The sequence below is a fragment of the Dermochelys coriacea genome, chromosome 1 (assembly GCF_009764565.3).
Source record: "Dermochelys coriacea isolate rDerCor1 chromosome 1, rDerCor1.pri.v4, whole genome shotgun sequence".
NCBI classification, from domain to species: domain Eukaryota; kingdom Metazoa; phylum Chordata; order Testudines; family Dermochelyidae; genus Dermochelys; species Dermochelys coriacea.
Genome location: NC_050068.2, coordinates 128,891,065 through 128,905,945, shown reverse-complemented (window position 1 = coordinate 128,905,945; position 14,881 = coordinate 128,891,065). Strand labels below are relative to the sequence as shown.

Sequence of the window (14,881 nt, the reverse complement as noted above, 5' to 3'; positions counted from 1 at the left end):
TAACAGAGGGAGCTCAAAGTACTTAGCAAAATGTATTTTCCTAGCTGTGTTGACATCATAGATGACATCACAATTTGGAATGGAAATAAGCTGTACATTTTTGATAGTGAGGGTAATTAACCACTGGAACAATTTCATAGAGTCTCAGGCCAGAAGGGACTATTATGATCATCTAATCTGATCTCCTGTATTGCACAGCCCTTAAAAATTCTCCCAAAATCATTTGTAGAGTATATCTTTTAGAAAAAAAAATTCTGTCTTGATTTAAAATTTGAGAGTGATGGAGAATCCACTATGACCCTTTGTAAATTGTTCAAAAAGTAATTACTGTAATTACTCTCACATATTCCAGTATTTCCAGAATTTGTCCAGCTTCAACTTCCAGTCCTTAGATTGTGTTATACATTTTTTCTACTAGATTGAAGAACCAATTGTTAAATATTTGTTCCCTATGTAGGTACTTAGAGTGTAATCAAGCCACCCCTTAACCTACTCTTTGTTAAGAGAAATTGATGGAGCTCTGAGCCTATCACTGTAAGGCATGTTTTTTAATCATTTAATCATTCTTGTGGCTCTTCTCTGAACCTTCATCAATTTATCAACATCCTTCTTGAATTGTGGGCACCAGAACTGGACACAGTATTCCAGAAGTGGTCACACCAGAGCCAAATAAAGAGGTAAACTCCCTCTGCTCTTACTCAAGATTCCCCTGTCCATTCATCCCAAGATCACATAAGTTCTTTAGTCACAGCATCACTTTGGTACCTCATGTTCAGCTGATTATCCACCATGACCCCTAAATCTTTTTCAGAATCACTGTTTTCCAGGATAGAGTTCACCATCCAGTAAGTATGGTCTACATTCTTTAATCCTAGATTTATACATTTACATTTATACATGTTAAAACACATATTATTTGCTAGCACCCAGTTTGCCAATGAATTCAGATTGTTCTGCATCAGAGACATGTCCTCTTCATTATTTACCACTTCCAAAATATTTTTGTCATCTGCAACCTTATAAATGATGGTTTCATGTTCTCTTACAGGACATGGATTTAAAAAAAACCCAACACATTAAATAGCATGGGTCCAAGAACCAATCCCTGTTGGACCATTCTAGAAACACACCTGATCTATGATGATTCCTGTTTACAACTACATTTTGAGAGCTATCAGTTAGCCAGTTTTTAATCCATTTAAAGTGTGCCATGTTAATTTTGTATTGTTTTAATTTTTAATCAAAATGTTGTATGGTACCAAGTCAAATGTTGTACACATATCCCAGAATATTTAATCAACACTATTACATTATCAACCGAACTTGTAATCTCACCATGGTATGACATTAGCTTTCTTCCAGTCTTTTGGAACTTTCCCAGTATTCCAAGACTTACTAAAATCAACATTAATGGTCCAGAAAGCCCTTCAATCAGCTATTTTAAAACTCTTTGATGCAAGTTATCTGGACCTGCTGATTTAAAGATGTCAAACTCCAGTAGAATGGCCCAAGTGAGTTTTGACATCAAACCTGCTTAGGTACTTTTGAAATCATACTAGATGCAATTTCAAAAGTACCTACGTCCAAGGGTGCTAAAGGAGTTAGTGGATGTGATTGCAGAGTCATTGGCCATTTTCTTTGAAAACTCATGGTGATTGAGGGAGGTCCCGAATGACTGGAAAAAGGCTAATGTAGTGGAAGAAGGAGGGTCCGGGGAACTACAGGCCAATCAGCCTCACCTCAGTCCCTGAAAAAATCATGGAGGAGGTCCTCAAGGAATCAATTTTGAAGAACTTGGAGGAGAGGAAAGTGATCAGGAAGAGTCAGCATGGATTCACCAAGGCCAAGTCATGCCTGACTAACCTAATTGCCTTCTATGATGAGATAACTGGTTCTGTGGATGAGGGGAAAGCAGTGGACGTGTTATTCCTTGACTTTGTTATACCAATAAAATAAAAACCAGCAGGATCTTATTAAAAGGGAAAAGGCAAAATGCCACATTTATTGTGAATACAGAAAGAATTATAGTAAGCAGTTAGTTAGAGCTATAACATTCCATTCAATTTCATATTTATTCACACATTCATTCATACACACTCACACAGGTTCTGCAAAGTTGTTTTCATAGTTACGAGCCTTAGAGTTGTTCATGCCAAGCCACTGGCCAGGTGGCCTGGACACGAGGAGGGAGCAGGGCCTTGTCAGATGCACATCTGACGCTCCTGGAAGTTGCAGAGTAGCAGCCATGTTAGTCTGTATTCGCAAAAACAGACCCCAAAGTTCTGAGTTTTAGAGTCCATTTTTATAGGAATTTATTCCTATGCCAGTCTATGGGAATTGCTTCATCATGCTGTTGCTGAATCAATCAGCAGATGGCACATTCCTGATGGCTCCATGCTGCCAGATGTTATCTTGTTTTTCGGTTCTCCCATCCTTGAGGCTGTTGGGTGGATTCCAGTCTGCCCTCCGGGGTCCTCTGGTTGTTTCCACTTGACGCCTTCTTCGGTGGATGGACAATAGATTCTTAGGCTGGCACCTCCCTGCTCATTCATTTATTATCCACAGCAAGCATCCATCCACATACATCCTCTATCTCTATTTTAATCACAATTGCTAACAAAGTGAGAAAAATACAACAAAAGGGCAGGGAGTCTCTGTGTGTTGTTTCTGTTACAATGTATTGCTTTGAGAACAGACTCTGTCTTAGGTGTACTAACACAATTAACAGCTTGCGAGTTTCACACAGAGGGGGAGAGAAACAATACCAAAACCCAAGCGATCTCTTAATTAGTAATACCTTGGAATTTAAACAATGGGGAATCAAACTCATTTGTGATTTTAATACAGAACTTCTTTAATATGATCCAACAACTTTAGCAAAGCTTTTGATCTTTTGATACGGTCTCCCACAGTATTCTTGCCAGCAAGTTAAAGAAGTATGCGCTGGATGAATTGACTATAAGGTGGATAGAAAGCTGGCTAGATCATTGGGCTTAACAGGTAGTGATTAATGGCTCCACGTCTAGTTGGCAGCCGGTATCAAGCAGAATGCTCAATGTGTCAGTCCTGGGGCCGGTTTTGTTCACCATCTTCATTAATGATCTGGAGGATGGCGTGGATTGCACCCTCAGCAAGTTTGCAAATGACAGTAAACTGGGAGGAGTGGTAGATATGCTGGAGGATACACTGGAGGATACAGAAGGACCTAGACAAATTAGAGGATTGGGCCAAAAGAAATCTGATGAGGTTCAACAAGGACAAGTGCAGAGTCCTGCACTTAGGACAAAAGAATCCCATGTACTGCTAAAGACTAGGGACTGAGCAGCTAGGCAGCAGTTCTGCAGAAAAGGACCTAGGGGTTACAGTGGATGAGAAGCTGGATATGAGTCAACAGTGTGCCCTTGTTGCCAAGAAGGCTAACGGCATTTTGAGCTGTATAAGTACGAACATTGCCAGCAGATCGAGGGATATGATCATTCCCCTCTATTCGGCATTGGTGAGGCCTCATCTGGAGTACTGTGTCCAGTTTTGGGCCCCACACTACAAGAAGGATATGGAAAAATTAAAAAGAGTCCAGTGGAGGGCAACAAAAATGATTAGGGAGCTGGAACACATGATTTAAAAGGAGAGGCTGAGGGAACTGGGATTATTTAATCTGCAAAAGAGAAGAATGAGGGGGGATTTGATAGCTGCTTTCAACTATCGGAAAGGGGGTTCCAAAGAGGATGGATCTAGACTGTTCTCAGTGGTAGCAGATGACAGAACGAGGAGTAATGATCTCAAGTTGCAGAGGGGGAGATTTAGGTTGGATTTTAGGAAAAACTTTTTCACTAGGGGGGTGGTGAAGCACTGGAAGGGGTTACCTCCTTCCTTAGAGGTTTTTAAGGTCAGGCTTGACTAAGCCCTGGCTGGGATGGTTTAGTTGGGGATTTGTCCTGCTTTGAGCAGGGATTTGGACGAGATGACCTCATGAGGTACCTTGCAACCCTGATATTCTATGATTCTATGATTCTTTCTGTATCTTTTGGTCACCAAAATACCTTTGAAAATCTGTCCTTTACTACTTAATCTCTGTTCAATTATTTTGCTAATAAATAATATTAAATATATCAGGTATCTTCCAAAATTGCTCCATTTTACCTTATATGAAGATCACTACTATATTTGTTTATTCCCAGGACTTTTGTATCCCTTTCATTCTGTTACATTTTGAAAAGAATGTGGTTTGATATTAGCTAATTCCCTTGAAGGATTATTCATATCCCTGATTCCTATTCAGTTTTTCTCTCATGTTCTCTTACCTGCTTGTTTATCAACAGGAATAATAATGTGGTCACCATTGCTTCCTAGTTGTCCATATCAGTTTTCCTTACTAAATGAAACAACTAAAGTTTAACTTTAAAATTTAAAAGAGTTCAGTATCTCAGCCATCTCTAAATTATTAAATTAATTCCCTCTTTATCTATTAATGGATCTTCTTCATATTGTCTTTCTCCTTTTTACACTATATTTAGTGAAAGTTTTTTTATTCCTCTTAGCCTTTTTGGTTAGCAGTAACTCTTTTTTGCTGTTTTTCTGCCTTTTCATTTTCCTCGTAAACCTTCCTGAAGTAACACTATATATTCTTCAGTTACCTCCTGATTTTGCCACTTTCTGTGCAGGTTTCTTTTCTCTTTTTTTGTATTGCCACGGTGAAGCAATGTTGAATATTTCTTGTCCCTTAATTTTCTTTTTTTAGCAAGGTTTACAATTCAAAGGAATTGTAGGCTATTGGGCCTTAATTGTGGTATATTTTAAGGAGCCCCAACCTTCTTTCACTCTTGCTGATTTCAGTGCTTTCTCCCACTTCCCTGTGCTTACTTGGGTTTCTTTATTTCCTCCAAATTAATTTTCTTTAAATCTTTTGCAACATGAACTACTGCTGTCTTTTGTAAACCTATTCCTTATTAAAATGAGCTGCAGGTAGCCCCCAGTTAGTATCAAATGTTTAGTTAAGTTTTTAATCACTGGAAGAAATTAAGTCAGAATAACTTCTCTAATTTCTGTTCCTGAAGTTTTCCTCTAAGAACATGTTGAACTGGACTATTCCAAGAAGTGTTGTTGATACATTTTTCATCAGTCTCTTCTCTGTAAACAAACACATGACCCTACAAATAAAAGTTGTCAATAGATTTTAAAGACTCAAAAAGAGGATGTGACATTGTTTTATTCTGAAACAATGGTATTCACACCAATATTTGGCATTTACACAAGGTAACTTCTGTCTTCATTGTTATTTATAGTCCCCACAGGTTATAACTTTATAAGAATGGAAATTAAATAGGCAGGAATAGAGAGAAAAGATAGTCCTGTGATTAAGACTGGAGCTGAGGCGATCTGGGTACAATCCTTGGCACTACCACAGACTTCCTGTGTGAGCTTCAGCAAATCACTTAATCTCTCTGTGGTTCAGTTACCCATCTTTACCATGGGGCGAATAATAATTCTTTTCTCTCTTGGTCTACATACATTATAAACTCTTGGAGGTAGGAAATGTCTCTGACTATGCACATGTCAAGTAGGACCTCTAGGTACTACAAATAAAAATAGTATGCTCTAAAATGAAGAACTACCCAGCAATTCACCCCAGGTTACCCTCCATGCTTCATAATAACTACAAGGTCCTTCACACCTCTTTTCATTTAGGTTCACCATCTCTCTATAGGCTGCCTCCTCTCTTCTCTCTAGCCCATTCACAGGCAGCAACTCACATATCTTTGTTGTTAGATGTTTGTGACCTCTAAGTGAAGATCCTGCAGGTCCAGACGGCAATGGATTTAGGAGTCATTGTACCATGAAGAAATTAAAGCATTCAGAAGTAAGGTTTAAAACGGGCATCTAAAGGATGATTTGACTGATTTATTGACAGAAGAGGTAAACCCTGCTAACAAAATTAAATTAAATTCTTTACTCTCTGTGTTCACAAAATGGGGCCAGAGACAAGAAGGCAGACATACATTTCTTTCAGGTGGAAGAAGACATAGGAAAAGAAATCAGAACCATGCCAGAACAGAATTTCAGGGCATTCAGATATTGACAGATAGGTAAAGCTCTATGGCTGACTGAGACAGAAAAAATGCCAGCAGGACATTTTAAAACTTGTACAAGATCAGAGAAATTATTGATGTATGCAAAAGAAGCAGTCTTTAATCTGTGTTGAATAGTTAACAGGTTCATGCCCCCAAAGAGTTTACTAACTGCGGGCATAATTGAAAACAATGTATATAATAATGTACAGTACACAGAGTGAGGTTTTTACTGGAAACGACAGTGTTAGGATAGGATTGCTAATTCAAAGAAACATATTTGGGATGTTCTTAAGGTTCCTCCTATTTTCAGTTATCCTATGATGATAAATTTCCTTAGTAGCACTGTAATAAAGCCATATGGTTTAGGAATGACATCAGTTCTGAGAACTATAAGAAGTATTTGGTATGGCAAATTTGTCAGAAGGCTATATTCAAGAAATATGTTATCAAATTGAAACAAGATTTTTCAGAATATGGTGTACATAAAATGTGAGTTGGATATAAGGAAAGAACAAATTTGTAGGTTGTACTGTAGGTAACTTCAAAATGGGATTGTTTGGAGTTCTGCAGGGCTTTAATAAACCTATCTTAATATATGAGGATATGTCATGTGCCAGTCAAACTTGTTCAGCCCCTCTAGATAGAAAAATCAAGATAGCAATGTTCAGAAGTTTGAGGCTCCAAGAAATCCTACTTTGAGAGGTACCCCTAAAAATCAACTAGTTAAGCACATTTCTGTTTCCAATATAATTTTAATGTAATTAAGGTTGGGGAAGAGTTATAGTTTGCTAAAATATCATTTGCTTATAACCATCTGGAAAAGTAGTCAAATCAAATGCCTCTACATGACTGCAGCTAAACCATTGGGATCTTTATTGAACATTTAAGCTTTATTACACAATCATAAAGCCTTATGATTTCTGTAGGGTAGTTGTGAGGCAAAATAACTATAATTTAAAGCATAAACTTATCCATGATTATATTTTCACCTGAGTTTTTGGTGGTGTTGTAGTAACCACTCAAAAGTTTTCTTTTAATTAAAAACAAAACACCTTACACAGAGATTATAAAGAGATAATCACTTGGAATCCAAGAATGATGCATTCTGTATGGCTGAATCAACTGTCACAAAATATCCATTATATTTTGTACCTCTGGAAAGATAGTACATACTCTGAATTCTCACTGTGAAGTCATAATATATAAGCACGCTTGTCACCACGAGGAGAGTAAGGGATAATAAGATGTCCTTTTACTTACTGACATGGGCACCCTGTACCATTTTGAAACTCAGAAGAAGAAGCAGGCTCCACAAAACTGCTAGTTCCCTCTCACCCCTACTTTACACAGATGAGCTGGGAGGGTGAATTACTGGACTCCCTCCCACCCCAGTGTGTTGGCCGGCATATCCACGTTGGTGTGCTGAGTGATGTATGCTGTGGTGGATATAAATTCAGTGTGGTTTTCCTCCTCCCTTAGCAGATTAAGATTCTGTGACTCATTGTGACAATAGGGGAGTAAATCTGCTTTCCAGGGTGTTTCTGAGGAAGTGCAAAGACACACTACCCTTTGACTCATGGGAGATTGAAAAGTGGCACTCTGGTTCCATGTATACAGTGAAAACATGTTGTTCATCTATTGCAAAAGTTGTTGCCCTGGGGTCCAGCTGGCTTAGGCTACTCGTGTTGGGATATATATACTTAAACCTATGTTAGTACATGAATCAGTTACTAGTGGTCTATGTGGAATGATTTGGCTTGTTTTTACTATTGCAATCTCAGCATAAAACTCCTTTAAAAGTTTTATTATACATGGAAATAAACATTTGAATTGCAGAAAAGTTAAACTCTATTTTAAGAATTTTTCTTCTTTCCTCTCCATGTAGTTGTTTAGTCTCTTAAAAGGAAATATTTTGCTTGGCAGTCTCTTGCATGGTATCAGAGGATCTTTCTGTGAAAAAAAAGAATCTTGCTTTATTTCTTCCCAGGCTGTATTTCTGCTTTCTCTTGGTCCCTTTGTATGTGTGTCTTTTTTTTGTTTTTTTGTTTTTTTTTTAAGCATTCATCAGAGGTATTTGTAACTCCTCAAAGTTTAATAGGAGTTTATAGAATTTCATTAACTTGCTCTTTGTCTGTCAGGGCTTTTACAGTTATTCTTTGTATTGCTCATGATTTTCTTTCTTCTGGAACCTCTTTAGTTTTCAGTGGTTTTTTTTTCAGATTATAATGATTAGTGTCAGATTCAGTACTAATTCCCTTAATGCCTGTATAGAATCTGGATCAGCTGATTTGTATATCTTCCATTTACCAATAGTCATTTATGAATAACTATTTTTTCACAGTAGTCCTTTCTATGTGTCCAGGCTTCTTTCCTTTCTTAAGGACAGACTCAGAAAAAGAGTTCAGTATCTCAGCCATTTCTAAGTCATAATTCATGTAATCGCCTTTATGAATTATTAACAGTTTGGTTTTCATTATAATACTATTACTACTCTTGGACACATTCCTTAGTCTCTTTAAGTCCATTGGCCTGCATTGATCCAGTCTGCGTTTTTTCTTTCAAGTCTTTATTCTTTAGTCCGAGGAGGCGTGTTAGATTGCTCCCTCCATTTCTTAGTTCTTGTACAGATTTTTGAGCAGTACTTTATGAAGCCACATTGGGCAGTTTTCATAGAATCATAGAATATCAGGGTTGGAAGGGACCCCAGAAGGTCATCTAGTCCAACCCCCTGCTCAAAGCAGGACCAAGTCCCAGTTAAATCATCCTAGCCAGGGCTTTGTCAAGCCTGACCTTAAAAACCTCTAAGGAAGGAGATTCTACCACCTCCCTAGGTAACGCATTCCAGTGTTTCACCACCCTCTTAGTGAAAAAGTTTTTCCTAATATCCAATCTAAACCTCCCCCATTGCAACTTGAGACCATTACTCCTCGTTCTGTCATCTGCTACCATTGAGAACAGTCTAGAGCCATCCTCTTTGAAACCCCCTTTCAGGTAGTTGAAAGCAGCTATCAAATCCCCCCTCATTCTTCTCTTCTGCAGACTAAACAATCCCAGCTCCCTCAGCCTCTCCTCATAAGTCATGTGCTCTAGACCCCTAATCATTTTTGTTGCCCTTCGCTGTACTCTTTCCAATTTATCCACATCCTTCTTGTAGTGTGGGGCCCAAAACTGGACACAGTACTCCAGATGAGGCCTCACCAGTGTCGATAGAGGGGAACGATCACGTCCCTCGATCTGCTCGCTATGCCCCTACTTATACATCCCAAAATGCCATTGGCCTTCTTGGCAACAAGGGCACACTGCTGACTCATATCCAGCTTCTCGTCCACTGTCACCCCTAGGTCCTTTTCCGCAGAACTGCTGCCGAGCCATTCGGTCCCTAGTCTGTAGCGGTGCATTGGATTCTTCCATCCTAAGTGCAGGACCCTGCACTTATCCTTATTGAACCTCATTAGATTTCTTTTGGCCCAATCTTCCAATTTGTCTAGGTCCTTCTGTATCCTATCCCTCCCCTCCAGCGTATCTACCACTCCTCCCAGTTTAGTATCATCCGCAAATTTGCTGAGAGTGCAATCCACACCATCCTCCAGATCATTTATGAAGATATTGAACAAAACGGGCCCCAGGACCGACCCCTGGGGCACTCCACTTGACACCGGCTGCCAACTAGACATGGAGCCATTGATCACTACCCGTTGAGCCCGACAATCTAGCCAGCTTTCTACCCACCTTATAGTGCATTCATCCAGCCCATACTTCCTTAACTTGCTGACAAGAATGCTGTGGGAGACCGTGTCAAAAGCTTTGCTAAAGTCAAGAAACAATACATCCACTGCTTTCCCTTCATCCACAGAACCAGTAATCTCATCATAAAAGGCGATTAGATTAGTCAGGCATGACCTTCCCTTGGTGAATCCATGCTGACTGTTCCTGATCACTTTCCTCTCCTCTAAGTGCTTCAGGATTGATTCTTTGAGGACCTGCTCCATGATTTTTCCAGGGACTGAGGTGAGGCTGACCGGCCTGTAGTTCCCAGGATCCTCCTTCTTCCCTTTTTTAAAGATGGGCACTACATTAGCCTTTTTCCAGTCATCCGGGACTTCCCCCGTTCGCCACGAGTTTTCAAAGATAATGGCCAAGGGCTCTGCAATCACAGCCGCCAATTCCCTCAGCACTCTCGGATGCAATTCGTCCGGCCCCATGGACTTGTGCACGTCCAGCTTTTCTAAATAGTCCCTAACCACCTCTATCTCTACAGAGGGCTGGCCATCTCTTCCCCATTTTGTGATGCCCAGCACAGCAGTCTGGGAGCTGACCTTGTTAGTGAAAACAGAGGCAAAAAAAGCATTGAGTACATTAGCTTTTTCCACATCCTCTGTCACTAGCTTGCCTCCCTCATTCAGTAAGGGGCCCACACTTTCCTTGGCTTTCTTCTTGTTGCCAACATACCTGAAGAAACCCTTCTTGTTACTCTTGACATCTCTTGCTAGCTGCAGCTCCAGGTGCGATTTGGCCCTCCTGATATCTTTCCTACATGCCCGAGCAATATTTTTATACTCTTCCCTGGTCATATGTCCAACCTTCCACTTCTTGTAAGCTTCTTTTTTATGTTTAAGATCCGCTAGGATTTCACCATTAAGCCAAGCTGGTCGCCTGCCATATTTACTATTCTTTCGACTCATCGGGATGGTTTGTCCCTGTAACCTCAACAGGGATTCCTTGAAATACAGCCAGCTCTCCTGGACTCCCTTCCCTTTCATGTTAGTCCCCCAGGGGATCCTGGCCATCTGTTCCCTGAGGGAGTCAAAGTCTGCTTTCCTGAAGTCCAGGGTCCGTATCCTGCTGCTTACCTTTCTTCCCTGCGTCAGGATCCTGAACTCAACCAACTCATGGTCACTGCCTCCCAGATTCCCATCCACTTTTGCTTCCCCCACTAATTCTACCCGGTTTGTGAGCAGCAGGTCAAGAAAAGCGCTCCCCCTAGTTGGCTCCCCTAGCACTTGCACCAGGAAATTGTCCCCTACGCTTTCCAAAAACTTCCTGGATTGTCTATGCACCGCTGTATTGCTCTCCCAGCAGATATCAGGAAAATTAAAGTCACCCATGAGAATCAGGGCATGCGATCTAGTAGCTTCCGTGAGTTGCCGGAAGAAAGTTTTTTTTACTTGTGTTCTTGTTTTCTGGAGGAATTGTAATCTACATTGTGATGTTATGTTTTTAGGATTCCATACTCATGCTTTAATGACTAGGGGTCTATTTCAAAATATCCACTAAGTCAATACACAGACTTTTGACTCCAGTAGTTTTTGGATCTGGTTTGTCTATATCACAAAATTGCACCAGCATAACTTAGTGTGAATTTAAACATATATAAGTGAACCAATGTAAAAAGTGGTGTGGACAGTCTTATTTTGTTAAGAGTGGCTTATTTCAATTTAGTTTAAAGTGACTAAGAACAGATTTAAGTAAACTTCAATAAGCCACTCCTTTTCTGAAATCAGAGCACCCACATAACTTTTTGCACTGGTTTAATTATATCAATTAAAAGACATACTAAAGTTATAGAGGTGTGACTTTCTTGTGTAAACAAGCCCTACATTTCTTAATTCTCCCCAAGTATGCTTTCCTGAAATCGAGTACTTCCGCACAGCTTCAGTATGTTTAACCCATTCCTTATTGCCACAGACATTCAGGAAGAAAGACAAGATGCAAGTGATGTAGTTTAATTAAGCTGCAACTTTGTTAACTCATCTGGGAAATACCCAGAAATGAGTTATACCGTGCAGGACCATATTTCCCATAACCATTTCCAGCTCTTTTGGAGTGGCTGCTGTTAGATGTCCCCACTTCAACCCTGGTCCCAACCTGTTACAGCTCCTAACATCTGGTACAGCAGGGAGACAACCTCCTTTCCCAAATCATCCCCTTGTATAAAGGCTAAAGGAGGCTGGGAATTCTTTGTTCTCACTTTCCTCCAGTCTTGAGTCAACCAGAGGCCCATGTCTGTTTCCTTCTTGTTTTTCACTTCTTATGCATTTAATGAATTTTGCTACCACAATTTCAGTAGCTCACTCAATATGTAAATGCTTTTGTTGCTTGTTGGCTTTCTTATGGTAATAATGACAATATTATCCTGGCACCTTGTGAACAATGCATTTAGCTTCACAATACAACTGAGAGGTAAGGGTAAGAAATATTATTATTATTATTATTTACACATATTGACAATTCATTCACCTCATCTCTCTTATTTATATCCATCTGTATTGTCATTTCACTTATAAGAACCATCTCACCAAAGGTTAACAAAATTATCTTCATCATTATTCAGTCGTCATACATGTAGGTACCAATGGCATAGGGAAGGATAGGAGAGAGGTCCTGGAGGCCAAATTTAGGCTGCTAGGTAAGAGATTGAAGTCCAGGACCTCCATGGTAGCATTATCTGAGATGCTTCCAGTTCCACGCACAGAGCCAGTTAAACAGGCAGAACTGCAGAGTCTCGATGCGTGGATGAGACGATGGTGTAGGGAGGAGAGGTTTAGATTTATTAGGAACTGGGGAAACTTTTGGGAAAGGGGGAGTCTTTACAGGAAGGATAGGCTCCACCTAAACCAAAATGGAACCAGATTGTTGGCACTTAACATTAAAAAGGTCGTAGAACAGTTTTTAAACAAAAGGGCTGGGGGAAAGTCGACAGGTGCGGAGAAGCACATGGTTCGGACATCCCTTAGGAGAGGATTTTAGTTTGGTTGCATGGCTGTAAAGCGTGAAGAATTTGGCCTTTACTGAACATCTCGAAAATCAGTTATGAAGAGTATCTTTATATATAACTGTTTGTTTGCTTCAGAGACTCCTGTCTGGAAGCTGTACAAAGAGTTGGTATGATTTCTCTTATGCAATAGAAAATAGATTTTGAGGTGATTTAAAACATGATTGAAAAGCACCTCAAACCAGAAACCAAAAAGGCCAAACAAATGTAAGCAGTGTTGTAGCTGTATAGGACCCAGGATATTATAGAGACAAGCTTGTCTCTCTCACCAACAGAAATTGATCCAATAAAATAAATTACCTCACCCACCTTGTCTCTCAAACATAAATTTAGCTTTTCACTTTACATCAAAGGTCTAAATTGTAGTAGAAACTCAGGATGCTGCAATATGTGCATATTTTAGTGTACGCTAGCTCAGAGAGATTAATATGATCTAACAACATAATGACAGTGTCACTTCTTTTAGGTTAAGAGGAGGAGGAATGATCTGTATTAAATTTGTAAGTTTTGATCTTAACTAGGGGAAGCTCTGTGAGATAAATTATTGGTATTGCTTTCCTACAGGGAGTTAAAATCAGATGACAATTTTCCTGTTAACAATAAGTAGAACAATAATCATGTATTTAATGAAATAGGTCAAAGCAATAGTTTAATTTCTTTAAATAGTAAAGTCACTTGTTCATTTAGCTGTATAGCATAGTAATCAGCAACTGAGTTCTTTTATTCCTATGCATTTTTTAACTAGTCCTTTTTAAACTAAATTTTTTAACTAGTCAAAGGTTTTTTACTTGTTATTTTAACTAGTCCTGCATTTTTAACTAGTCCTGTCTGCCTCAGTGAGTATATTAAATTTCATGTATACAAATACACTAACAAATTGCCACATAAAATGATTTTTCTAAGGCAGTGTAACCAAGAAACCACAAACCTTCCCATTTTACCAAATTGCTGGTAAATATTCAAAACTCAGATTAAACCAAGACAAAGGAATCAATTTATGATCTGAGGATAAATATTATTTCAGCTAAATGATTTATTGTATAAATGGAATAAACTTGTTTTTTTCAAGCAAAAGTTCAGGACAGTCTGGAGAAATAATATGATACAAATTGGTTCTAAATGCAAGAGGTTTAATCCTTCAGTGACTTTTGAAGTCTTATTATTTACCCCCTTATAACTGAAATTCCTGTATGTTGTTCCTAGTGAGTATTTATTAAAATAAAGTTTTATGTCTCATTATTATGATAGTTATCTAAAAGCTAACTCAGATGTAGTTATATAATTTTTAAATATTTTGTTGTTGGCTTCACTATTTACTCAACTGTTATTACTATAATATATGAAGGATTTTGTTTAAAATTTGATCCATGTTTTTAAAAAGTATTGAATTATTTGAAGAAAAGAAAACCTTGTTAAATTGACATCAGTGAATGAAAGTTTTACATACCTACTCAAACTTAAGGGCTCACAGATCCCTCAGAATTTGAGGATGAAATCGTAGTCCCACTGAAGTCAATGGAAAAACTTCCATTACTGAAATGGAGGCAGGATTTCATCCTGAAAGGTTAAAATAAATATTCATCCTAAGCTCCCTATTTGAAGGTAGAAGCTGTGCCTGCAAATGAATTTCGGGTGCAAATTTTAGTAGTTATATATCTTACTTCCTGATATGTGCTTGCAGTCGAGTAGAAGCATAAGTACGAAGATTTGTGCCTGCAGTTGAATTGTGAGGCATTTCTTTAAGTACAATTTGTGCTGACAAAAGTATGGCCAAGCATTTTAAATGCCCTATAAAAATGGGATGTAATGTTTTCTGTCATTCCCCATTTTTATACATACAATTTTTACCAGAAAATGTTTTGATTTAATATTGAACAATGTCAGAGATTAGAGCTCTTGGTGTTTCTGTATGACACTGATTTCTCTGAAGTTGAATTTAGGCATTGTCTACATTCACACTTCTACCAATTTAATTAAAGCAATTTAATAAAACTGGTACAAACCCCTGTGTGGATACTCCTATTTCAACTAAGCTTATTTT

The 14,881-nt window shown here is 38.8% G+C and overlaps 1 protein-coding gene across 12 annotated transcripts in view; it reads left to right on the top strand.

Moving 5' to 3' along the window:
- Positions 1-14,881, top strand: part of NLGN4X (neuroligin 4 X-linked) — a 263,339-nt gene that overhangs the window by 106,984 nt on the left and 141,474 nt on the right. The gene's annotated exons all lie outside the window — the stretch shown is intronic.